This window comes from Phaenicophaeus curvirostris, chromosome 11, assembly GCF_032191515.1.
Source record: "Phaenicophaeus curvirostris isolate KB17595 chromosome 11, BPBGC_Pcur_1.0, whole genome shotgun sequence".
Classification (NCBI taxonomy): Eukaryota; Metazoa; Chordata; class Aves; order Cuculiformes; family Cuculidae; genus Phaenicophaeus; species Phaenicophaeus curvirostris.
This window is the reverse complement of record NC_091402.1, coordinates 4,490,516-4,516,305: the sequence shown is the minus strand read 5'-3', so window position 1 is coordinate 4,516,305 and position 25,790 is coordinate 4,490,516.

Genomic DNA, 25,790 nt, shown 5'->3' with positions numbered 1-25,790 from the left:
CTGAGGAGGACGCGGCAGGGCGGCGGCAGGGCGGAGCGGCTGGCTGCGGTCACCGCCCTCGCTCTGGCGCCCCTCTCCCCGTCGGCCTTGTGCTCCTCCCATCGAGGAACTGAGTCCTTCAGCGCCACCCACCCCGCCACCCCTTTGTCCTCCGCTGCCGCCACCTAGTGGTTCATCTGGCAATTCAACACCACCTGCCAGACAGAGGACTCGGCGGCCGGTGGATGCTACCACGCAGCTATTGCAAACCGTTTTACAACGTCTTGACGATTTGGAAATACGAATAGAAAGAAAGGGACAAACTCTGCCACCTTCTTTGTCTACTAATCGGCCAACTTTGCCACAAGGTACACGATGGACTGGGGTCATTAAGGATGCTATAATGCAGGGACGCTTGATGACTCCAAATAACAGCGAAGGGCTTATGCACTTAGCCTTTCCTGTAATTCAAGAAAATGGACAAGGGAAATGGGAGCCACACGACTGGAAAATTTTACAACAAGCCCGTACCACCGTAACAACGTATGGACCAAAATCAGAAGCAGCACGTCAAATTGTGACGTGGATGGATGGAACATGAGATCAAACGTAATGAGAGAAGCCCTGCAAGAGGAGAGGAAAGAGGGAGATAACAGCATCTCTCATGACCTCACATTCAATTAGAATTTTCCAACTGTATTAATATGTTGTAATATATTTTGTTTTCACATGTCCTTTTCCATAAATGTTGCAATCGGTGCCTTAAAGATCATCTTAAATTTGGTATATTCTGAAAAATGATTTGTTTTCATGTCCCAAAGGGATAGGCTCCAGAAGAATCTGGGAGTGGTCTCTCTTTTTAGAAATTATTTTTGTTTAATTCTCTAGTTTAAAAGAGACAACCAACCCTTTGGCGACATGGCGTTAAAAACCTTAATAGACATGTTAGCAGCAAGAGGGCTTGTTATTGCACCTGACAAGGTACAAAGATCAAGCCCCTGGAAATATTTGGGTTGGCATATCACTGATGCTCAAATTCGGCCTCAAAAGATAGAGCTCAAAACTTGTTTAAAAACAGTGAAAGATGTACAGACATTGCTAGGTGACATTCAATGGGTACGTAACTGTGTCGGGATTTCAAACACCGAAATTGCCCCGCTGACTGCGTTATTACGCAATGCGGACCCAGCTCATGAGATTGAACTTACTGCAGAACACCATAGCCTGTTGCAAAAAATTGTTTGCAAATTGCAAACTTCTTGGTCATCTCGGTGAATCGTAGATATACCTATTTCACTTATAGTGTGTAATGGTTTAGAATCACCGTATGCCGTCATTTGTCAGTGGCAAAACAAAAAGGGGGAGACAGTCTCTACCTTACTGGATAGTAATGCCACTGACAAAGACGGGTTTGATGAATTTATCATCTTGGAATGGGTATTTCTAAGAGTGCAGCCAAAAACAAGTATCCAAACCCGACCTGATGCTGTAGCAGAATTGGTACGAAAAGGTAGATCTCGAATCATTGAGCTCACTGGACAAGAGCCTGCAGATATTAGCATCCCAGTTAATGCTGTAGACCTGGAGTGGTGGTTACGAAATGTAACAATAATTCAGGAAGCCAAATTAGGATTTGTAGGGAAAGTACATTCACAGCATCCACAAGGGAAAAGATGGCAAATATTGTGCCGAAATCAGTGGTTGGAAAAAATGAAGGTCAGCACACAGCCACTGACAGACGGTCTTACTGTCTATACTGATGCCGGAAAACGGCTGCATCGTGCTGTCTGTGTATGGCACAATGGCAACGCATGGCATAAACACATTATAGAGGGACAACCTCAAGATTCTCTCCAAACTTTGGAATTAACTGCTGTAGCCTGGGCCTTGTTAAATTGGTTGAACGTTCCTCTCAATGTTGTCACAGACTCACTATATGTGGCAGGAGTAGTGCCCAGGTTAGAAGATGCTCTTATAAGAGAAACAAACAATCCCAGACTAGGGACATTATTTATGCAGTTGCAATCAACACTTCAACAACGTATTGAGCCTTGTTGTATTATTCATGTTTGTAGTCACCAACTTGACGTGGGGCTGGGAGAAGGAAATCAAATAGCTGATAGTTTGGTTAGTCCAGCTCAACATATGCCGCCTATGGATAAGTTTCGTCAAGCAAGGCAGAGCCATGAGCACTTCCACCAGAACGCCAAAGGTTTAAGATGACAATATGATTTAACAGAAAATGAAGCCCGCAGTATTGTACAGGCTTGCCCACAATGTGGGAATCACGGCCCGGGAATAGGGATAGGAGTTAACCCTAAAGGTTTAAAATCCTTAGAACTTTGGCAAACAGATGTTACACATATTGCGGAATTTGGAAGGTTGAAATGTGTTCATGTAACAATTGATACCTTCTCGAAATTTGCCTGGGCAACTGCGTTGCCTGGGGAAAAGGCACAACACGTTTGTAAACATTTGTTATCTTGTTTTGCGGTAATGGGGGTGCCTGAGACCATAAAAACGGATAATGGGCCTGCCTATAGTAGTCAAAAGACGAGGATCTTCTTGTCTAAATGGGGAGTTCGACACCTTACAGGGATTCCGCATTCCCCTACTGGACAGACTTTGGTAGAGCGAACGCATCAAGTTTTAAAAGATTATTTGCAAAAGCAGAAAGGGGAAGACATGGATGTGCAAATGAGGTTAAGTAAGGCATTATTTACGTTGAACTATTTGTGTTTAATGGGTAACAGAGAAGAGCCATCAGTAGTAATACATCATCAGAGTATAAAGTTAAGTGAGAAAACAACTATTCCTTGCTTTCGAGTGCTATATAGGGATCCGATAACTGGGGTATGGAAAGGACCTGTTGCTGTTATATTCAATGGTCGAGGATATATGTGTGTTTCCACAGAGGGTGGTCCTAAATGGATACCAGCTAGAAGCATTCGACCCTATCGAGAATCATCTATGGCACGCGACCAATTGCCAACACAAGAAGACAATGCGAGTGAATAAATGAAGAGATCAGAAGTTTGTTATCTTGATGTTTTGTGTATTTGTAGTAGTTGGACTAATGTTGTTGATAATGGTAGTTTTAGGGATAGTGCTTTTTAGCAATGTAATGTTATGTGTAAGAAAAATGCTGTTGCACGTAACGAATGAAGCCTGGCTTGTTCAAAAACAAAAAGGGGGAGTTGTGGAAGGGTGGCTATATGATTTAATAGCAGTGAACAATCCAGGGTTCAACATTCAGGATTAAACCTGGCGTTCCCCTTTAAGCCTTCCTCGGTACGTTGACCGGGAGAAGCGCATAAACGGCCGGACTAGCTCCTTTCCCGCGCTCAACCCTCTCGAGCCCATCCTGTAACTTTTAAGGCGCGCGGACAGTTTAATTGGACCAATTGTAAGTTGTTTGTTGGCGCATGCTCTGTTGGAAAAGTATATAAGGATTGTTGTGTTTACGAATAAAGGAGAACGACCATACTCACATTGAGATTCATCGTTACTCGGGGTCCGGCTCCCACACCCACACCCTCACATACTTTGCAGCCAAACAAAATTTCTGGAATCTTCCCTCTCCAGATTGAGACACCCAGATACGATTCCACTGCAGTTCAAATCTACGTTTCTTTGGGGAAATGATTAAGTGGGTGCTTTAACTGACCTTTAAAAAACAAAGCAAAGAAAAAAACCCCAAACACATCCTACAAAACAAAACTCCAAAACCCGAAACAGAAAACTGAGTTAAGTCAATTACTTAAGTCTTCGGGGTCGCCGGATTTAGCTTGGTGGGTGGTTTTTGGTTTTATTTTATCCTGCCGGAGCAATTGATGAGCCTCCAGTCCTCGGATTCGAGTGCTGGAGCTGCAAAGGGCTCTGCTGGGGGGGTTCTCGATGCGACTGGGCTGGACCAGAGCATCGTTGAGCCCGCAGCGTTGGTTCCCTACAGCCAACCTCGCACCATCCCGCTCTTGGGACGGTAACGGTTTGATAGGAATGGTTGGACTCGATGATCCGGTGGGTCTCTTCCAACCTGGTTATTCTATGATTCTATGATTCTACTTGCTTTTTAATAGGAATCGTATCCCCCATAACACAGCCTTACACACTGCTCTGTCAACAGTGCTGTGACCAGCAGAAAGGGACTGCAGTCACAGTAACTCCCACGCACTGCCTTGCACATAACAATTGCTTGGAACAATCAGACACAACACGATTCAGTAAGTAGCACCAACACCTCTCTTTTCTGCCCAACAGATACCCCAGAAGTCCATTCAACATGTGATTTATGTTGCACAGAGCATGTTTCATCACATAAAGGCACCTTTCAGCATTCACCCTTTTACAGCATGTCATTATTCACCCTATCAGGCAAACATCAGAGATTTTAATCAAGATATTCCCAAGATACTATCCAGTTCCTTACCACGCAGGCCTCCAGATATGACTGAAGGATAGGGAAGTCTCCATTCAGCATGAGATGAAGGAAGGAAATGATCTCACTAATACTCTTGGCCCTGACGGTGTCATTGTTCGAAATCCAAAGCCATTGTTAGCCACACCACTCTGCCCAGTCATAACTCGCAGCCCAAGTTCTCCTCCCATATGAGGTGGAATTTTCCTGATTTCACTGCAAGTGACAATAAAACCAGAGTGCAGCAAACATTCCTTAAGATAGGCCAGAGCCTTGCTGTTCGGACAAACAGATCATGTTGAAGTATAGAAGAGGCAGATTCTCAGGTAGTCTGTCAGAGCTCCACTAAGTCCACAAACTTACGTCCCTTTATCCAAAATAATGACCTTCCCAAATACTTTCAAGACCACCATGTCCTAAAACAAAATCAGGAGGAGGGAGGAACTGCTGTTGGAATCAAGTTTTGATCCAGCATTAGTTGAATCTAAAGCAAAACAGTGAGGTTTCATTAACTTTTAATGCAAAACTGTCAAAGACGGTTACTAGAATATAATTTGCTGCTGCTTTATTCATCTAGTAATATTAAATGATTGGAAGTGTAAATCTAATTTATCTTAATAATATTGTTGTGATATTGGCACAAATGACTCTTTAAAGAAAGTAATCAACTCGGTAAAATTGAAACCCTTCCCCTACAACAAGAAGATGCCAGATATTTCAATATATTGGTTTGCAACTCAGCATGATTGCTGAAAGATACATTCCCAAACATCTTCGGTTAAATAGACATCATTTACTCATTTATTCCATGAGATACACACACAGTTAAAGCCCTGCCTGACTTCCAGAGTAGCAAAGACTGTATACACCAACCAGTTACACCCACAGAGAACCCAACAATTTGGTCCATTTAGGTTCCTCTCAACAAGCTCATATTTAATATATCGAATGTGAAGGAAAACAATTACAAAAAACCACAGTGAGTGGAAAAAGAAGAGCCTTGCTATATGCTGCTGTATCCTGGCAGAACGTTTGGAATTCATTCAACACTTTCCATTTTAAGCAAAATAGAAAGATGGGGGGGAAAAAACGGAATGCAAGCTTTTAGGGATGAGGAAGAAGGGACACTGAAACTCCAAGTGGCATAAGGAATATATATGACAGAAAATAAGTGTGTGTGTAGGGAGTGCTTATCTTCTCTATTGTATTCTTCAGGTGTCCACAAGACAGTCAAAGATCATTCTTTTTGTTTATATATAGGAAAAATGAGACAAGCGTTAGGACATGAACCCAGAAATCAGCTTTCCTACAGCCCAGTCATCTTCACTGTTGCAATGTGTCACAATGTAAACTTTGTGTAAACATTACAGACATTGCTTCATGAGAATTATCCACACATTCTGTGCGTATGTACATTCTCATAAATTCCCTCCCTTTCACAGGTGTCTGGTAACACCTACAGTTCCCTATTACTTAACGTCTAACATTAAAAATATATAAACCTATTGCAATTAGCTCTCCTTTACATGTTTATGAGTTCCTTCTCATGTTCCTTGAAGATTTGCTGGGACTCACAGATGATTTCACTTTAACTCTTCCAGTCTTGAAACAACTTTTTAGCCTTTGACATATTGCCTCCTAAATTCTCTTCCTGCAACTTATAATAATTAGGACAGAGGGAATTACCTTACACATTATAACACACTAGTCCATTTGCACTCCTGTTCCCATGTTATTCAGTGATTGCAGTATTCATATCAACTGCTCCATATCCCATGCCTCAGAGAGCCAACCATCCTCTGAGGTACTAAATCCAACTGTTGCTATCCTCACGTCATTTTTGTGATTATCTTTGTCAAGACTAGCTGCTCAGCTAAGCCATATCATATATATGCCATGTCTCTGTTAGAAATAATCCACATATATTTATATTCAGATGTTATTATATCTTTACTAGAGTTACCTCGTTGCTGTCATGCAAAGTTAAATATCTGAGTTTTGAAAGCTAGCCCCCTTGATTTGTCTGCTCAAAAGGAAATACTATGTTTAGAAGACTAAATACCTGAAGGGGCTACAAGAAACCTGGGGAGGGACTGGTTACAAAGGCTTGTAGTGATAGGACAAGGGGCAATGGGTATAAACTGGAAAGGGGCAGATTTAGACTAGACATAAGGAGGAATTTCTTCACCATGAGAGTGGGGAGGCCCTGGTCCAGGTTGCCCAGGGAAGTTGTGGCTGCCCCATCCCTGGAGGTGTTCAAGGCCAGGTTGGATGGGCCTTAGGCAGCCTGATCCCGTGGGAGGTGTTGGAACTGGATGATTTTTAAGGTCCCTTCCAACCCAAACTATTCTATGATTCTATATGAACTCCTTGTTAGAGTAAGAGTCAGGTACGGTAAAGCGAGCACTGAGATTTGTGCTTTCCATAGTGCTAATCCCACAGAGAATCATCTGCAACCAACACTTAAGTAAAGCAACTGAGGTCAAAGTGTAACAAGTAGACTATTTTCACACACACACAAGGCATAACGTCTAACCGTATTCAATACAACATTACTACTTTTCCTGGGCTTATTAGTTGAACAAAAAGATCTGTGAAATATGCTCTGATCTAGTTATAATAGAATTTATTTCCCATGTCCATTGTTGGCTGGACCACTACCTGGATTACAAAGTGCAATGTACTGGAGCTGCCTGCAGTTGAACAGAGCAGCCACAGCTGTTTCAAGTGTCTCATCTCAATTTTCATTCAAGAAAACACTTCAGCAAATTCTTCTTCACAAACAAAATTAATGTGCAGGCATATAGCTATAGCATAGTTTGCAAAGTTTTGCTTGGTACATTTCAAAACACACACTTCACTGTAAAAAAAAAAAAAAAACAACCCAAAATAAATTGCTCAGATTTGAGTCTAACATCCATAACTTTAAAAGAAGGTGCTTGGATACAGTGGAAGTTATTGAATTCTTGTAGGCATGAAATACACGTTTTCAACAGCATCTAACACACTGAAGTTCAGGGCCCAGGAGGTTTCTAAGCTATTGCAATAATAATAATAAAGAAATGTAGTTCAGTTTAATACAATCTAATATTTTATTCCAGAAAGCCATATACTCAAAAGAAAATGTGTACCTCCTCTGCCAGTAAAACAGGGTACCAGTTTCTTGGTTTATTTTTTCCTAATATTTGGCCAGGGATTTTTTTGTCAAACATTGCCATCCAGTGGCAGGAAGGACGGTGCTGTAAAGCCCCACCCACAAATCCTGTCCATTTTCCAGCACTGTCTGGCCTCAAAATGACACGGGCAAATTAACAACTTCATTTTGTTTCCTTCTACCGCGTACACTTCGCATTTTACATGAGACAGCAGAAATGCAGGCATAAAAGCTTCTAGCTAGAAGCACCTCATCAAAGCAAGTGTTGAGAGTTGAAAGGCATTTTTTACATTTTCTTTGTCGTTTAAGCTCAGTGAGGATTTCCCTGGTACTACTCTGACTCTTAAGGTAGCTTAAGAGTCTGTCCCAGCTTACACTCAAGGCTGGAGAAACAAAATGAACACATGATCACTAGAAGCAAACTGAGAAATCCTCTTCTGCAATTCACAAGTTTTCCCAGAAAAGATCTCAACCTGATGCCTCGGAAAGCACAACCCTTGAAACTTCAGCTGCTCCAAAACATTCAGAATTCTACTCCATTCAACTACTTCTCAGCCCACCTTGCCATTTCCCCATTTTCCAATGTTAGCTGTTATAACAAGTCCTGTTCAGCTTTTTCCCCTAGAGGAAAGCTTCTCTTGGAACATCTAACCAGCCACTCATTAGATGGACTCAAAATACCATCTTTCAAAAAACGATGGGGAGGGAGGAAGCTAGGCAAGAGTATACATTCTCCTTAACATACAGCGTCACATCTTGTTGGGACATTTCTAAAACAAGGATGTGTAGATGAGACTTTTAATAAGAAGATGGGGGAAAAAAAAATCAACGGCCTTTACAATTCCCATAAGTTCTGCCGGAGTTGATATATTTTTACCAGAATTCTCGAATTATTCTTATTATTCTTGCTAAGAAAACATCAAAGGGACAGAAGAACTTAATGTAATCTCTCACAACAGGTCTCCCAGTCACAACACCACACTCGGAAGTGTTCTCAGAAACAGCCAGGCTAGAAACTATTACGGACATGAAGTCTCTCTTCCCGTTTTGTTTTCTTACAGAAGATCTTTTGTAGTAGTGAGATGCAGTCTCGGTCCAATAACTTAAGTTTCACAACTGCCTCACCTCTCCTAGCACATGCCTGTTGTTTAACAATCTGAAGGCAGTTTAGAATCCCTAAAATGATTTATTACATATTCATTAATACTACTCATTATCACTGCAGGGGTGTCCCTGCCCATGGCAGGGGGTTGGAACTGGATGATCTTTAAGGTCCCTTCCAACCCAAACTATTCTATGATTCTATGATTGTTTTCATTATACGAAAAAAGTGCCGATCAGCCGCAGATGGAGTGTTTATTTCTTAAAGAGGGTAAGAGCAAATTCTTCCCATGTCACAGTAAATTTACTGGGGCATTTTACTGCTAAAATAAGCAATGGCTGTTCTTTTCTTAGAAGAAAACTATTTTAGAAATAGCTTGAAGAAAAGATAGTAAGCACTCAGTTTAAGGAGTAAGGGGCTTCTTTCTTTTCATTTTTCATGAAACTTCGGTATACATTGCACATTTTAGCCCTGTATGATTTTTGCTCGGTTGTAATTTTAGTTCACAAGAAGAAAGTTATCAGTAATGGAGCTGGAATTGCACATGCAGCGCATTCTCCTGTATCAGTAATAGTCTTCAGCCATAGTATGGAACTCTTTTTTAACAAAATTTATGTATGATGACCTCCAAATAACAAGACTTAGAATACATGTTCAAAAACCAAAGACCATGAAAAGTGGATTTACATGTTAAAATGAAAACTAGTTTCTTAGAAAAATGCTGGCAGAGGTAGATGCTGTCTTAGTAAAGCTCATACTTAAACATTGCAGAGATTGGAAGACTGCAGGAGGTTTAATCAAGTAGATGAGGTGACCTAAGCAATGATGTCAAAATTCCACAGTCAATGACATATTTAATTTCTTTTTTCACATTTTCAGACCCACTGAATACATGCTGGTATAGATGGCTTAAAAATACTTTTCTAGAAGGGTCTCTTTGTTGAGTTTTGTTCATTTTGGTTTGGGATTGGTGTGAGTTTTTTTGCCAGCAGAGGCTGCTAGTTCCTTTTAGTTCAGAAAACATGAGCAACAGTTGCACAAACGCTAAAACACAGAGAATGGAGTGTTTTGGAAATTGCCTGTTCTAATGAAAACAATAACACTTGAAAGTTAAGCAAACAAACAAGTAGATTACTCTAAACCCTACATTTCTCATTCATCCTCAAATGCTCTTCAGCAAAAGCCCATCATTCCTGTTTATTCTCTTCAGGTCAAAGAATTTGAAAGTAAAAATGAGCCTAGAGTTAAACTTCATTCAACAAACATTTTACACTTCTGTAATACTTACAGGCTTTTCAGCAATTTTTATCACTGAGATATCCTCCTCAGGTGCATAAGTAAAAGATTTATTTTCTCAGCTCTACAGCATGTCCAGAATGTTTATGGATCTTTGCAGATGGGGATGATCACAAAAAGCCTAATTTAGCTGGGAAGGATGTCCAGATCTCCAGAGTCTCTTCAACCAGCACTAACAACAAGGTTACTACTTGCCCTCCACTTTAGGTGTATGGATCCAAAGTATTTCTCAGTGATGCTGAAAGAATAGCTATATTTTACTTCCTACTGCAGTACTTTAATTCTTTTAAAAGAACTTGTAAGTCACCAAACAGCCTGACTAATAGAGCTTTAAGAAGTGTATTACAGTGGAAGTTTTACTGCCGTTTGAAGTCTCAGTCAAAGGTAACATTACACTGAACCAAGTATTGCACAAACACGGGCGTTACCCAAGAAAATGGTCACTTGCGAGTATGGCAGGGTGAGTAATAAACAGAACAAAGATGAAGCGTAGGAAGGAAACAAACAATAAAGCTAGTGGTTTATACTATGATTTACTATGATTCTACTTTATGCAATAGCTAAAATATAGTCCGTCGTTTGCGGACGACACTAAGCTGGGTGGAAGTGAGGATCTGCTGGAGGGTCGGGAGGCTTTGCAAAGGGATCTGAACAGGCTGGACCGCTGGGCAGAGTCCAATGGCATGAGGTTTAACAAGGCCAAATGCCGGGTCCTGCACTTGGGGCACAACAACCCTGTGCAGTGCTACAGACTAGGAGAAGTCTGTCTAGAAAGCTGCCTGGAGGAGAGGGACCTGGGGGTGTTGGTTGACAGCCGACTGAATATGAGCCAGCAGTGGCCCAGGGGGCCAAGAAGGCCAATGGCATCTTGGCTTGGATCAGAAACGGCGTGACCAGCAGGTCCAGGGAGGTTATCCTCCCTCTGTACTCGGCACTGGTGAGACCGCTCCTCGAGTACTGTGTTCAGTTCTGGGCCCCTCACCATAAGAAGGATGTTGAGGCTCTGGAACGAGTCCAGAGAAGAGCAACAAAGCTGGTGAAAGGGCTGGAGAACAGGCCTTATGAGGAGCGGCTGAGAGAGCTGGGGTTGTTTAGCCTGGAGAAGAGGAGGCTGAGGGGAGACCATATTGCTCTCTACAACTACCTGAAAGGACGTTGTAGAGAGGAGGGAGCTGGCCTCTTCTCCCAAGTGACAGGGGACAGGACAAGAGGGAATGGCCTCAAGCTCCGCCAGGGGAGGTTTAGGCTAGACGTTAGGAAAAAATTCTTTACAGAAAGGGTCATTGGGCACTGGCAGAGGCTGCCCAGGGAGGTGGTTGAGTCACCTTCCCTGGAGGTGTTTAAGGCACGGGTGGATGAGGTGCTGAGGGATATGGTTTAGTGTTTGATGGGAACGGTTGGACTCGATGATCCGGTGGGTCTCTTCCAACCTGGTTATTCTGTGATTCTGTGATTCTGTAAACATACTTGGCAGTCACATTTATAAACCTCAGTATGGTAGGATGCCCTCCTGCAGCTTAAGACTTCAGCTTGTGGGAGTCCAATGGTTTGGCTGAGCCAAGGCCTGCTGATGCCAAAAAGAATTCCTGATTTTTTGATCAGGGCTAAACTCTGGCAACCGACAACTTGATCAGCTGTGGTTCAGATTTCAAAAATACAGACTGTACCCAGCAAACTAAACCACAGACCTGTAACGTTTTCACTGGACTAGCAGCTAGTCAGTCTAACATTAGAAACCACTTCGATCCTGGGTGGATTTTTAAGACTTCTACAGCATTTAAAGTACAACAGCTTGTTCTAACTACCAGATCAAGATGTAATAAGAACATAAGGATTGTTCACAGGGCAGAAAAACTAGACTTCCCACATTTCACTTCTTTGCTTTTAAGGACAGAATACAGACAGCCTTTGGAGAGAGGAATGCCTAACAGGCTTTCAGTTCTTTAACACAGTCTTTAGGCAAAAAACCCACGAATGCTAATGAGGGAAAGGACCCTCTAGCTTCCCTACACAGGAACATTCAAGCTGTGTTGGAATCCACATGACTGTAATTTTTAACAGAACTTCCTTTCATTAACAGAACCCTTAAAGATTAACTGAACTTGACTTTATTTGATCTTGACAGATTCATACAGCAAAGGACTGTTAGTCTACAGGGTAAAGGCAGCAGCAAATATAAGTGAAATGTACCACAGTAAGATGACAAGCAATGAGAGCGGCATTTGTCAGAATAAGACTTTTCAACTATTGTTTTCTCACTTTCTTTCTCGGATGTATCTGGCTGCTCTGTTCCCATTAGACCTTTTACAACGTGCGTACTGACAGCAGATCTTCTACATCAGTGGAGGAAACTAGCAGCAAAATAATCATATCCTCCAGCCTATGAAATTAGCATCCCACAAGGAACACCTATTACTGCTTCTATTGCAAAGGACATATCTGGTTACGTTCTGCAGACAGGTCCTGCTTCTCATTAGCCCAGACATCCACTCTTTCTTCCTCTCAAAAAGCCTACATTGACTGTTCACCTGATCACTACGAGTATGAATTGTTTCCAGTAGAAGAAAGTTTGGTTTATTTCTGTTTTTTTACAGCTAACACACAGAGCACCTCTTACTTAAATTTAAGTGGTTCTGGCTTAAGTCTATAGCGACTAGTGTTGGGTGAAGAAAAGTTCAGAGTATTCCTTTTCAGTATGGTGACATACGGGAGGTAATTCCAGTGACCTGCGCAGAGAGGGCAGCAAGTGACATACACAGAATGAATGGCACAGAATCATTATCAGTTTTCCCAGACTGCTTTCCTGGTCTTAGCATTGATTACAGGGGAAAACTGTCAGTGCTTAGAAAACAAGAACACTCCTTATGATCCAAAGATTGCAGAGAGGAAATGGAGTAGTGATTACACACTGACCACACAGAAAAGGCAGAATATGCTTACAAAAGTTGAACAGGAAGACATTTAACATTGCAGGGGGGCAGGAGCAAGACAGACACAACACCAGGACACAGTAGGAAAGAGCTCCCTGGGACTTTGATCACAAACTATGTCCATAAGATACAACTGTATTTTACAGGCATCAGATGAGCAGTTCAATACACTTAAATCAGCTGCAAGTTATCAGTATTGTATTTATTATGCATAGTCTGTGGTCAGATTATCATATAAATAAACCATAATCAAGATTTTCATTATTAGAACAACAATGTAATCATTACTTTGCAATTCAAGAAGGGTACTGCTGTCTCTATAACATCATAGCAACCAGCTACTTGGGAATCCTGAGTTGTTTAACTTTCATGACTGTCAGACAAAAAGAACCACATCACACCAGTGGAACGTGGAGCGTAGGGCTCCTTGATCAGAGAGACCTGGGCAGCCCAGACAATGAGCTGATGAAAATCTTATGAAGTCAAGAATTGTAAATGCAGGGCCTTGCACCTGGAATGAAATGGCATCACACATGCTGGAGGCCAGCTGCCTAGGTAGCAGCTTTGCAGAAAAGGACCTGGGGCCCATCAGAAGACAAAATGAACATAAGGCAGCACCATGTCTTTGAGACAAAAAAGGGTTACCACATACTGGACAGTATTAGCAAGAGGGTAGCAAACAGTATAAGTGAAGAGGCTGTTATCCGCTATCCAGTACTTGTGTGCAATCACATCTTGAGTACTGCATCCAGCTTGGGCAAACACATTGTAAAAACATGAGTCCAGTGGAGTGCCACTACACATAAGACACCCAAGATGATTAAGGTCTTGGTTAGGGGATTGAAGAACAGGACTCATGACACCAGGCTCAGTGTGCTGGATCTGATTAATCTAAAGCTAAGAAGGTTACTGAAAGATCCAGTTGCTATTGTTAACTATCTAACAGCTGTTAATAGGAAGGGGCCGGCTCTATCTTCTCTGAGGTGCTCTACAAAATGGTAAGAGGCAACAAAACTGAGGTGCAAAAGAAGTTCCAGTTACCCACAAGGAAAAATATTCTTCATAATGGGAATGCTCAAACACTAGAACAAGCTGCTGGGGTGGAATTCTGTCATTTGAGATATTCAAACCTTGACTGCATGAGATCCTGATCTAACTTCAAAGTTAGATACAAATTTTACATTGGTCCTGTTTTGTAACAGGGGTTGGACCAAATGACCAGTCAAGATCCCTTCCAACCTTATTATATGAGTCTACAACATTTATCTTTCACATTCACTATATGAACTCAAGGCTATAAGGGCTCAATAGCAGCATTCTTCAGCAGAGCTGTTAGAATCTAATTACTAGAAAGTTCTGGACAGCTTAGCAAAGAAATAAAAACCAGAGGGCTCTTTACAGCTTCTCTGAATGAAAAGGAAATGCCCTGCCGTATCAGCATGATTTAATATTGCATTACACTCAACGAATTATATTTTGGGTGATTAACGCACTGCATGAGCTTCATGTAAAATGCAGAAGCAAATCAGAAGCTGTCAGAAAGAAACCAGAGAATTTGGCAGGCACTGTTCAGACTTCTGGCACATGAGAAGGAGACTGAAAGATTACGGAAAAAACATTCAGCTAAAAGTTGGTAGTAGAATTATTAGAAGTATCATGTGAGTTAAGTAGCAAGATAATTATCAGTGTAAGTTTCAAACTTAACACTTCATGGTTTGAAATGGGTGATCTGTGACCGGAAGATAGGATTATAAATATATTTATAACATAATATATATACATATAATATATATACAATAACATATAATATATGTTATATAATATATGTTATTGTGTGATTAGTAACAACAATGTAATGGATTAATTCCTTGCCACTTTTGTTTCAGACTCTCCCCACGTTCACATACAGGTCATTATGTGGACCTACTTTCTGCTCAACTTTGGAGGGGTTGTGTTTAGAAGCTCTAAGGGTAGACTTCTAAAATTTCAGAAATATGTCAAACTGAACAATGTTAAGTACAAAAGCACACCTAAACCATGTCTCTCTCAGTAAAATCCTCACAGGATTACATAAGTAATCACCATGAACCTTGATGTTACCGAGTAAAAAAGCAACTTAATCTCTCTTCACTAGGATTTTACACAAATACAATCACATCAGTACCTCTAACGTAAGTACAAAGACTTAAGAGTTTTTGGCCCAATTCAGAAAAGACAACTGTTGCTTTAACCTCAGGAAAAGTGTTAACGAAAATCTTTAAGAGACAGAATCCCCTTCTAACCTCACCCATTCCATCACTGCGTCATCTTAAAGGAAAATCCACTTCTGTTCTAAAATAGCTAGAGAATGTGATTTCTTCTGCTTGTTCTGCTTTCACAAGAGGGATGTTGTAGAGAAAGGCAGGGCATTTCCAGGAGAACAAAACAAAGAAACCCCAGACCAAAGACAAACTGTTCCTTCGATTCTTACAGTTTTTATGATTATGTGTGATATGCATCAGGCAATGAGCGTCTTTTATGCTCCAGCAAATCAAATTGCTGAAAGAAGGTAAAGGGAAGATTAAAGGCCAGCAGAAGATAATTCAAATGGGCCTTATTTTCTGTAGGTGGCAGAAGTCTGTAAGTCACAACCCTTGTAAAGCCCAGGATGAATGAATGAATGAATAAATAAATAAATAAATAGTTTAGGGACTGGTTACAAAGGCTTGTAGTGATAGGACAAGGGGCAATGGGTATAAACTGGAGGGGGGCAGATTTAGACTAGACAAAAGGAGGAATTTCTTTACCATGAGAGTGGTGAGGCCCTGGCCCAGGTTGCCCAGGGAAGCTGTGGCTGCCCCATCCCTGGAGGTGTTCAAGGCCAGGCTGGATGGGGCTTGGAGCCCCTGATCCAGTGGGAGGTGTCCCTGCCCATGGCAGGGGTGGAACTGGATGGGCTTTGAGGTCCCTTCCAACCTAAACTATTCCATGATTCTGTGATTAAGGTAGAACTGCTCTGGTTTATTTTTGTTAATAAAACAGCGGAACTACTTCCAAAAGTTTCCAAATTATCCACTTAATCCGGAGCAGTCTACAAAACATAATTTTATCTTAGATTGCTTTTTTTTTTTCTTGCAGTTTGTCCATTTCAGTAGTCGAAACGGGACCATTCAGACTGTGCTTTGTGCTTCTGTTGAAATTAAACTAAAAAAACCTTTCTAAAACTTGTTCAAGTTTCCACAGTCTGTCACGTTCTGGGCTGAGCCACACCGTCCTTGCTTTGGCATAACTTTCCCCATTACAATTTTCATGAATCATATAAAAATGTTTTTAAAAATGAGATTACAATTAAAATTGGATCATAGCTATATAAGTCAACACATATTTAAGAAAATGACAAATACCACCATGCAATGTATAAATAAGAGCACACCCTGTAAACCTCACAATTTTATTCTCAACCCAAAGATGCCAGATACAGCTCTTACATTTGTACAACAAAGTTCTGGAAAGACACAAGTCAACTGGACAGCTCAGAGGACAAAAATAAAAGTGTGCAAAAGTCTCAGAAATATAGCTTATAACAGAAAAAAATGGATTGTTAAATGATGAAGCAGGGGCATAAGCTGTCATTAGAAAGGCAGAATAACTTTCTCATGCCACTCATCATAAACAGGAAAGGAAACAATGGGCTTAAATGGTGGAAGAGAAACCTTTTAGGCCACAAGAAATACTGCCTTAGGCGATTTTGAAAATTCTATCACAACTTGCACATGCAAAATCTTACAGAGACAGACTGACAGGCACTGGGTACTGCACCATGGCTTATTTATCCTTTGTCAGTGTTTGGAAGTAGTTTACAGCAAGAGTTCATGCCTGTCTGTCCAGCAAGAAGTGAAAACCCTAGCGTTCACGGTCCTACTGTCTGCACATGTGAAATCCTCTATCACCCTATCAGTCATATTGTGATACCTTCCCTCCATTTTCTGACTGACTCACCAACATGCAATATCTATGATATAACCATTCAATGTTCTATCTATGCTTGCTTGCCATTGAAAAGGTACATATCTAGGTAAGATGATAGAGATTCTAAACCAATTTCTTATGGAGCAGACTTCTGAACTTTTTTTCAAAGTTTGGAAAAGTTTTCTCCAAGAATTGTTGAAATGCATTCTGAAGTTATTAATTCACAACATCTTACCATTAACTGAAATAAATAATACACAATATCTAAGCCATTTTAAGAAGGATATTTTTCATTACTTCAGAAAATACTTCCTAAGTATGCTGTATGCTTCCTCAGAATAACATAGGCATTTTCCAAAACCAACAAATTCCACATTAAGGCCAGTTCTCGTCAACAGTTCTGGATAAACAGATAACATTATTCCCGTTGCTCATCAACAAATCTTGTAGAAGACTATCTTTCTTTTAAGCACTGATGGCCAAACTTCTTGGCCTTAAAAAAATCATATGAAAACAGACATTTACAGAGGATTTATTAAAACATTGATAAGGCAGCTGTGGGAAAGGGACCTCATGGAATGACTCAGAGGAGCAAGGCTCCCTGCAACTGTCACTACTGCACTGCGGGGTGCAGCTACTACAGATGTGCAGAGGAACTTCAGGGTTTAGATTAACGGCAAATGAGTCCCAACCATATCCACACCTCACATGCGAGTCGCATATTTATCACTGTAATAGTAACCAGACACTAAAGATTACAAGATACTTGCCGCTCAGTCACTCGTGTTCATCATCATGGCTCCAGAACACCAAGCCACAGAGCAATATCAGTTTATTGTTCTTACAGTGACAAGTTTTAGCATATCAAGGGCCCGGGTAATTCAGTAAATTCACAGTTCACTTAAGTGTAAAGCTAAGCGTTCCTTTATTGAAAAGCTGTATGTAATCACGTTACTTAACAAAATCAGCCTCTGAAGAGGTTCTTCGATGACTCCATGAAGAAGTGTATTATTATTGAGTTGTCACAACTGATTTTCCATAAGAGACTGTAACAAAGATCAACAAATATTTCTATGAACTGCACCAGGAGGCGTTACTATTTCTTGAACTTGAAAGAACGAATTTGTCAAAACTAATAACATCCCATTGTAAACAAGTACGAGTTGGCAGAGAGATTTCTCTAATGCCCTGTTTAATTATGAGTAGCCATGAGCACAGGAAAACAAAGTCAAACGTGAAAAAGAGGGTATGTAGCTACGTTAAACAAAGGTCGTGATCTCAATTCTATTTTTCCCCAAAGTAATTACTAGGACAAAACAGAAGGAAAACAGACATCTTTATCTTTAGAATCAGCATTTAGTTACCAGAAATCAATACTAGCTCTTCTTTTGAATATCACGAGCCAGATTCTTCCATCATTATTCACGCTGAGTATCATCCAACATGATGAAAATACTGCTTTTAACCATGAACACTCCCAGCTGAACTATCTATTCAAAATCCACAGCGGCAGGACCTGGATTCGTTATCTCACATACTGAGAGGAGTTTCAGAGGTAATGAACCTTATTATTTTTATTTTCCTTGTTCTGGATCCAGTGGTGGCTGTAGGGGCAGTTCGGATTTCTTATTTGTACCCCATCACAAGGTGCAGTTTGCCACCCTGTAAGGTATCTGTTCTGTTACTGTTTGGGTTAGGAGGCAAAGGAGATGGGGAAGGAAGCAGCAGCAAGGTGAAAATGTGTTATATCCATATATATACGCACATGCTTTTCTCCCTTAACTTCCCAGAAACGATAAGAAACTAATACATAATTCCTGATCTAAATGCTGAACTGTCTGTCTTATCTAAAGAGGATTTTAAAAAGATCCTTATTTTCCCTCTCACACTTATTTTTGATACACATTTTTAAATTAAGACCATGCTTTACATACTTATATGTGTATATATATACTTAAAGCATGACTCTACTTTGAAAAAAATCAGTACATAGGTGAAAAAAAGAATTCTCCTTCCTACTGCATAGTGCTTACGCCTGGATTTAGAAAGTAACAATTTCCTCTACGAAAATGATTATGAGCCTCTAGCTAATAAAGGAGTAAGTTAAAACTCATTCTTTGCAACTTCATGATGTATTACGTGTCCTGTTCTCAATGAGTGTAATTAGCACAAGCATTAAACATTTAGCTTTTTCTCTACAAGAACTATGACTGACTAATAGAATTCTATCAACAGGACATGATCTGACAAGCGGCCTCTCTGTGAACTTGTAAAAATTATTACATCTTAACTACTTCCTCTCTTTATCCCAATAAACCAAGAAACAAGTGACAAAAAAACCCCCCAAGCAGGTAATGGGGTTATAAAAGACAATCTGCAGTTCCAAATGCACAAACAAGCAATATTTGCAACTGCATGATTGTTTTTCCTTCTCAGTTTCTCCACCTGCAAGCTTAAAGGACCAAATAACCTCTAAGTATTTCCTCTGGGAAATGCTGTTCATTTTTCATTTCAATGACAAGCCCCTTGTCACAACCCGGACCCACGAGCCACATGCTCGTGTCCGGCCCTGACAGGGGAGAGGGGGGAAAGTGGATTCGTTTGTCTATGTGGCGATCCGGAGGCCAATAAGCTCACTCCCAGGGTGAGTATCAAAAGCAGGATTTATTTCTGGCTCCAGCAAACCTAAACACACCAAGATACGGGGGCGCACAACTAAGACACAGCGGGGCGCAACCACCCAAAGTTACTGAAATGAATCCCCGAAAACAACCCCAGTCCCTAGGATCTGATCCAACACGCATGCAATGAGGTAATGGTGGGGGAGAGAGAGAAAGAGAGAGAGAGAGAGGGAAAGAAATCACCACATCGAAGGCAGCAGATGATCTCGGGAAAACGTGGGCCAGGCCGCGTGGTCCAGGCTGGTCCGATCGAAGTGTGTGAGAGCGAGCATGGAGGTGAGACCCGACTCCTCCCTTCCGAGTCCATTTATCTCTGTGTTTTTGGCGGGCTCCGTAAGCGAGCAGGTGGGGGGTGGGGGTAGCGGGGGCAGCAGCAACGGCTGCATCCCCTCCCCTGACCAAAGCCACCTCTGGGGCCCGACTTCACCCCAGCGAGGGAGAGCAGGGCCTGCTCCTGCACTGCCCCCAGCTGAACCGTGGCACCACAGACAAGCTGGTGCCACAAGTGGGTAGTCCTCCAACAAAATGTTTAAGGCAGATAGATAAACGTAGTCTAACTTCACATTCCACCCCGTGACTTAAGCATTTGTCACAGAAGTCAAATCGAAAACTCAGATCCATGTCGTCTATAGTGGTGACACTTTAGAGTGCAACTTGCTCAGTCGAACACGCCGCTGCATCACCTCCACGCAGCCGCAGCCAGCTCTGGGTCCGGAGTCCACCCAAGTAAGATAGAGCAGTGCTCGCTCGTCCATTGTCCTTCTGTTGAATCCGACACACAAGCAGGCAGTCTTCAGGCAAAATGGTTAAGGCAAAGAGAGCTGACTTCACACCCCTCCTCCCCCAGGAAGAGTTCTCTTGCAGGTTGGGGTAACTCTTTTCCCTCAAATGAGGAACAAAGACTTCAAGAAGTGAACAAAAATCCTCATTTTATAACCAAGCTACAATCCTAATAAACAGTTATATTAGATGCCACTCACTGTTAGGACAGATTGCCCTTTCTGCACTGTGTCACACCTGGAAATGCAAGTTCTGTTCCTAATTTCCACTCATAACTTTTACAGACATTTCCTGTTCAAACCATCTCCTCAAATCATTCCAGTAACTTTGGGGGAGACATTTAATTACTAATTTGAGCTGCAGATGACACCAGCAGAGCTCAATGAAAGATGAACCTTACCCAGTCCCCTGTTCTCACCGGTGTGTCAGCAAACTGCCAGTTTTCTTGACGCCATTGGTTTTTCTTCCCTCCCCTCTCTACAGATTCCTGCTTTATTTCCCTTTCCCTTGCACTGCTCTCCCTTTGTCATTCAGACCACTGTCCTGAAGGGACAAAAAGATTGCTCTCTGGAAGGCTCCTTCACTTCTCTGGGTAGCACTTCTCCTCAGCTGCAACACATCCTACAATTTGATCCTATCTGGGGGTGCAGTTAAATCTTTGTTAAACCCATTACCGGCAAAATCTAGCACATAAATGCAATGTTTTAGGATCCAGTCTCACTTTCTGTAGGTATTCTGGTATTTTAGAAATCAAAGTTGTTGCTACCCAGTCAGCTGGCAATGAAACAGAACAGTCATTACCACCATCCAGGGACAGAGTGCCTCTGTGCTGCTGCCAGAACGCTTCCACAAATGTATTGTCTCATAGGGAGCTCACAGACCTTTGGGATCCTGTTGATAAGGAGAGGCACCTAACAGTTTCCTTATTTCTACCACTGCAAAACAATGAGACTTGAACCGTCTACTCCTGCTGAAAGCAAGTAAGGGCCACTCACCGCTCCCTTCTGATCTGTACGGGCACCCGGGCTGCACGCCCTCCCAGCCACCCCCACACACCCACTTTCAGAGCCTTCTGGAATATCTTCCCAGGAAAGAAGTGTCAGTTTTAAGAAAATATATCCTTTTTTTTTCCCCCCAAACCACTATTCCTTACTGTGCTGATTACTCTAAAAAATTAGTCCTCTTTTCTTTTGCTGTTTATAATGCTCCAAACAAATTCACCTTTGTACTGAAATACAGAATATCTGTAAGATTCCTTGTATTATTTCTCCCTTTTTTTCCCCCTTCAAATATTTCAGGTAGAGCAGCATTTGCATCTCCAAAGCCACAGAGCAGCAATTCATGAAAATGAAACTAGTACTACTGAAACAGGTTTTTCCTGTATTTTTGCTTTTAGGTTCCGTTTACTTTTAGTACAATCACACACACGCATACTAACAGTGAGCATCGTTTCAGCTCTGCAACAAGACTGTGACAGCTTCAGGACAAAGTCCTGGCAGAGCCTCCAATCTAATCAGCAGCAAGGGGTGAAGGAGCACCGAGGAAGCTGTAAGCACAAGGAGACAGAAGAATACGTGTCTAGATAGCTGTACGGGTCAAAGGGATACAGCCAGCAGCCCTCAAAAGGCAACTTTGTTCTATCATCAGCATCAAAAACGTTTAGGCTGAAGTGCAGAATTGGAGGATGAGGAAATCAGTAGGATACTACAGAAACCACTCTGGAAACAAATCAAGGTTAATCTTACTGTTGATGTGGTGAAGTCAGCTGTACTTACACAAGAAAGGTGCAAGCCAAACACCCTAAGTCGATGGATATTACTAAGCTTCTACATATCAGTGTAATAGTGTGAATACACGCTATACCCTGTTGCAAGGAGAAACGGCCGTAGTCAAGAGACACACCCAATATGAGTTTAGAATCTTGCTCAGTTTATTACGAACCCTCCGCCAACTTTTATACACCGTGTTACAGTCTACGCGTAAGGTGCCTGTTGGTCTGTGTCCGCTATTCATGCACTAATTGGTTAGCAGTTACTACGCACTAGGTGCCCATTGGTAGCAGTTGCCAAGCATGCTCTGTTCTTGTTCCTGCCTTGCGGTTAGCTGTACTACTTACTACATTACCCACTTCGCCTTGCTACAAGCCAGCTTCCTCTAAATGTCAAGGTTATTCTGAGATTGAGGCGCTGCCAAAATATCAAGCCTTAAAGAGCCAGCGTCCTGATGCCCTTTCCTTCTTAACCAACCCTCTACAATACCCCAGCTGCAACACACTATAAGTTAGCTAAAGGACAAACTTTCCTACAATGCTTGGTAGTTGTCTAATATAAATCACTCTCCTAAGACATGGAAAATGAAATAAAAGAGCTCTGTGAGATGTTCTCAAGACAGCACTAACAAATCTTTCTGAATACGGTGCAGATGGATAATCAGCAACTCTAAAACAAGCAAGGAATGAGAAGTTTTGAGGGTGATTGAACAGCAGATGTCAGGGAACCTTATTTCAAAGGGATTTTGTTTGGACACTCTGCAACTGATTGTAAACTAGAAAGCACATCGTGCTCCTTAAAACACACATGGCCTGGAAGACCACAGTGTGCACCACACCAGTCAGGTGCCCAGAGACTGCAACACACCCTCTGGGCCTTTATTCAAGTAGGTTTCACGGAGCTACTCAGCTCACCTCAGCTTTCCACTCCACTGCTTCTCTCATTTTAGGATGCACTGCTAATGCTTCAGTGTCTGGTAGCCAGCAGCACATGCAACAGTTCAGAAGAATTACCTAAAACTTCCTGCTGTGAGAGAACTTAAGAGCCCTCATTAAAACTGCTTGGATTCTCAGGAAAGAGCTAGAGTTTCATACTTGTACAACACCACTTTACAGAAGTGGGACAGAACTCATGCAATGAGCAGAAAGGAAGCTTTTGGCTGACACCCAGACAAGTCAGTGCACGCAAAGGCACAAGCTAACACCTGCACATGCTGTGGAAGGCTCTGTTTCTGTATACCTCACTTGCAGCCACCTCATTTGCAGATACATTTTCTGAATCATGGAATCCCTGGGTTGGAAAAGACTTTTGAGATCATCAAGTCCAATTGTACTTGTCCACTACTAAATCATACCCCTGAGCACTTCATCTGCCCACCTTTTAAATCCCTCCAGGGATGGGAAATCAATCACCTCCCTGGGCAGCCTGTTCCAGTGCCTGAGAACCTTTTCCGTGATGAATTTTTTCCTAATGTCCAATCTGAACCTTCCCTGGTGCAGCTTGAGGCCCTTCCCTCTCGTCCTACCACCTGTCACTTGGGAGAAGAGACCAACACCCACCTCTCTGCAACCTCCTTTCAGGTTGAAGCAAGGATTGAAAATGTAATCCCATCAATTTGCTGTGAATAGTGGCTGCCCACACAATCCACAGCCTGCCAGTTACTGACACTGAACAACAAATTAAAAAAAAAGTGTGGGATCCAATTACTGAATGCTGATGGGCTGTGGAAACCACACATAAAGATATTCAGATGACTAAAAGGCAGTTGGATATTTAAAAGATTTTGCAAAGTTTCAGGGCAACTCAGGAACTCTGGTGCTACAGGGTAACTCGCAGACCTAACACCATGTTAACACAGGTCTTGCACAACAAAGGTTCTGCCACTAACTGTCCTCAGCTGTGAAACCAAATTCAGAGAGCACTTACACTCTGATAAACAACTGGATGCATACTGGCCTATAGACTTTGAGCAAATCTATATAGCCAAAAAGAAAATACAACTGCATCACATAATCATGCTATCTTTAATTTAACAAAGATAAAGAAGCACTGCATTCAGCATAGGCCAGCAAGCCAGAGACAAGCCATTGCTATATATGCTTGTGTCAAAAGCCAATACAAAAACCACCATGACTTGATCTTTGCTGCTTTTCACCTGCAAAATGAATTTAACCTGGTAAACTAGCCTGTATGCATCTCTGTATGCATCTCTGTGCCACTATCATCTCTTTATTGTGCTGTAAAGTCTTTGACACGGTCCCCCACAACATCCTTCTCTATAAATTGCAGAGATATGGATTTGATGGGTGGACTGTTTGGTGGATAAGAAACTGGCTGGATGGTTGTCTTCAAAAAATCAGTGGCTCAAAGTCACCTCCAGGGATGGGGCAGCCACAGCTTCCCTGGGCAACCTGGGCCAGGGCCTCATCACTTCCATTATGAAGAAATTCCTTCTTATGCCTAGTCTAAATCTGCCCCTCTCCAGTTTATACCCATTGCTCCTTGTCCTATCACTCCAGGCCTTTGTGAACAGTCCCTCCCCAGCTTTCTCGTAGCCCCTTCAGGTACTGGAAGGTCGTTATAAGGTCTCCTGGGAGCCTTCTCTTCTCCGGGCTGAACAACCCCAACTCTCTCACCCTGTCCCCATAGGGAAGGTGCTGCAGCCCTTGGGTCATCCTGGTAGCCTCCTCTGGGCCCGTTCCAACAGCTCTACCTCCTTACGTTGAGGATTCCAGAACTGGACACAGTACTCCAGATGAGGCCTCACAAGAGAGGAACAGAGGGGCAGAATCCCCTCCCTCACCCTGCTTGCCATGCTTCTTTTGATGCAGCCCAGGACACGGTTGGCCTTCTGGGCTCTGAATGCACATTGCCGGTTCAAGTCCTTCTGTGCAGGTCTGCTCTCAATCCCATCATCCCCCATCATGTATTGGAACCGCAGATTGCCCTGACCCAAGTGCAGGACCTTGCCCTTGGCCTTCATGAACCTCATGAGGTTCTCACAGCCCCACTTCTCCAGCCTGTCCAGGTCCCTCTGGATGTCATCCTGTCCTTCCGGTGTGGCAACTACCCCACTCAGTTTGGTGCCATCTGCCAACTTGCTGAGGGTGCCCTCAATGTCGCTGTCTATATCATTGATGAAGATATTAAACAGCATCGGTCCAATACAGACACATTCATCTGAAAGTAACTGAAAAATATTTATAAAATCAGGAATCAACCAACCACCTCCTTTAGGTTGTGTTGCAATTTGTGTTGAATTGTTACAGTTTGTTAACGTTTTTGGTAGTATTTGTCGGTATTTTTGTTAGTATTGCAAAAAGCCAGCCTCCACAGCAACTGAGAGAGCCTGGCTCCAGCGGTATTATTGCTTCTATAGATCTCATTCTTAACTACTCTGTAGATACAAAGATGGGATCCAGTTGTAAAGCTGTACTTATCCCTGTTGGTGAGAATCTGAGCCAAAACATCATCTGGTGTTATCGTCTTAAACTTTCTACCTGAAACATAGGATTCCCATAGAAATTCTTCAAAATGCAGAGTGGAAAGACAGATTTTGTACAGTAAAATGTATTTTGCATAAAAACAGCAGTGAAAAATATTTTAGTATAAAAATAGACCTGACCATATGTTCCAGTTCTGCCACTGCCAGCGAGAAACACCACCATCAATTATCCTATTACTTTGTAGACATTCATCCAGGCAGGCTCTCAGGCACATTGAATCTCCATACT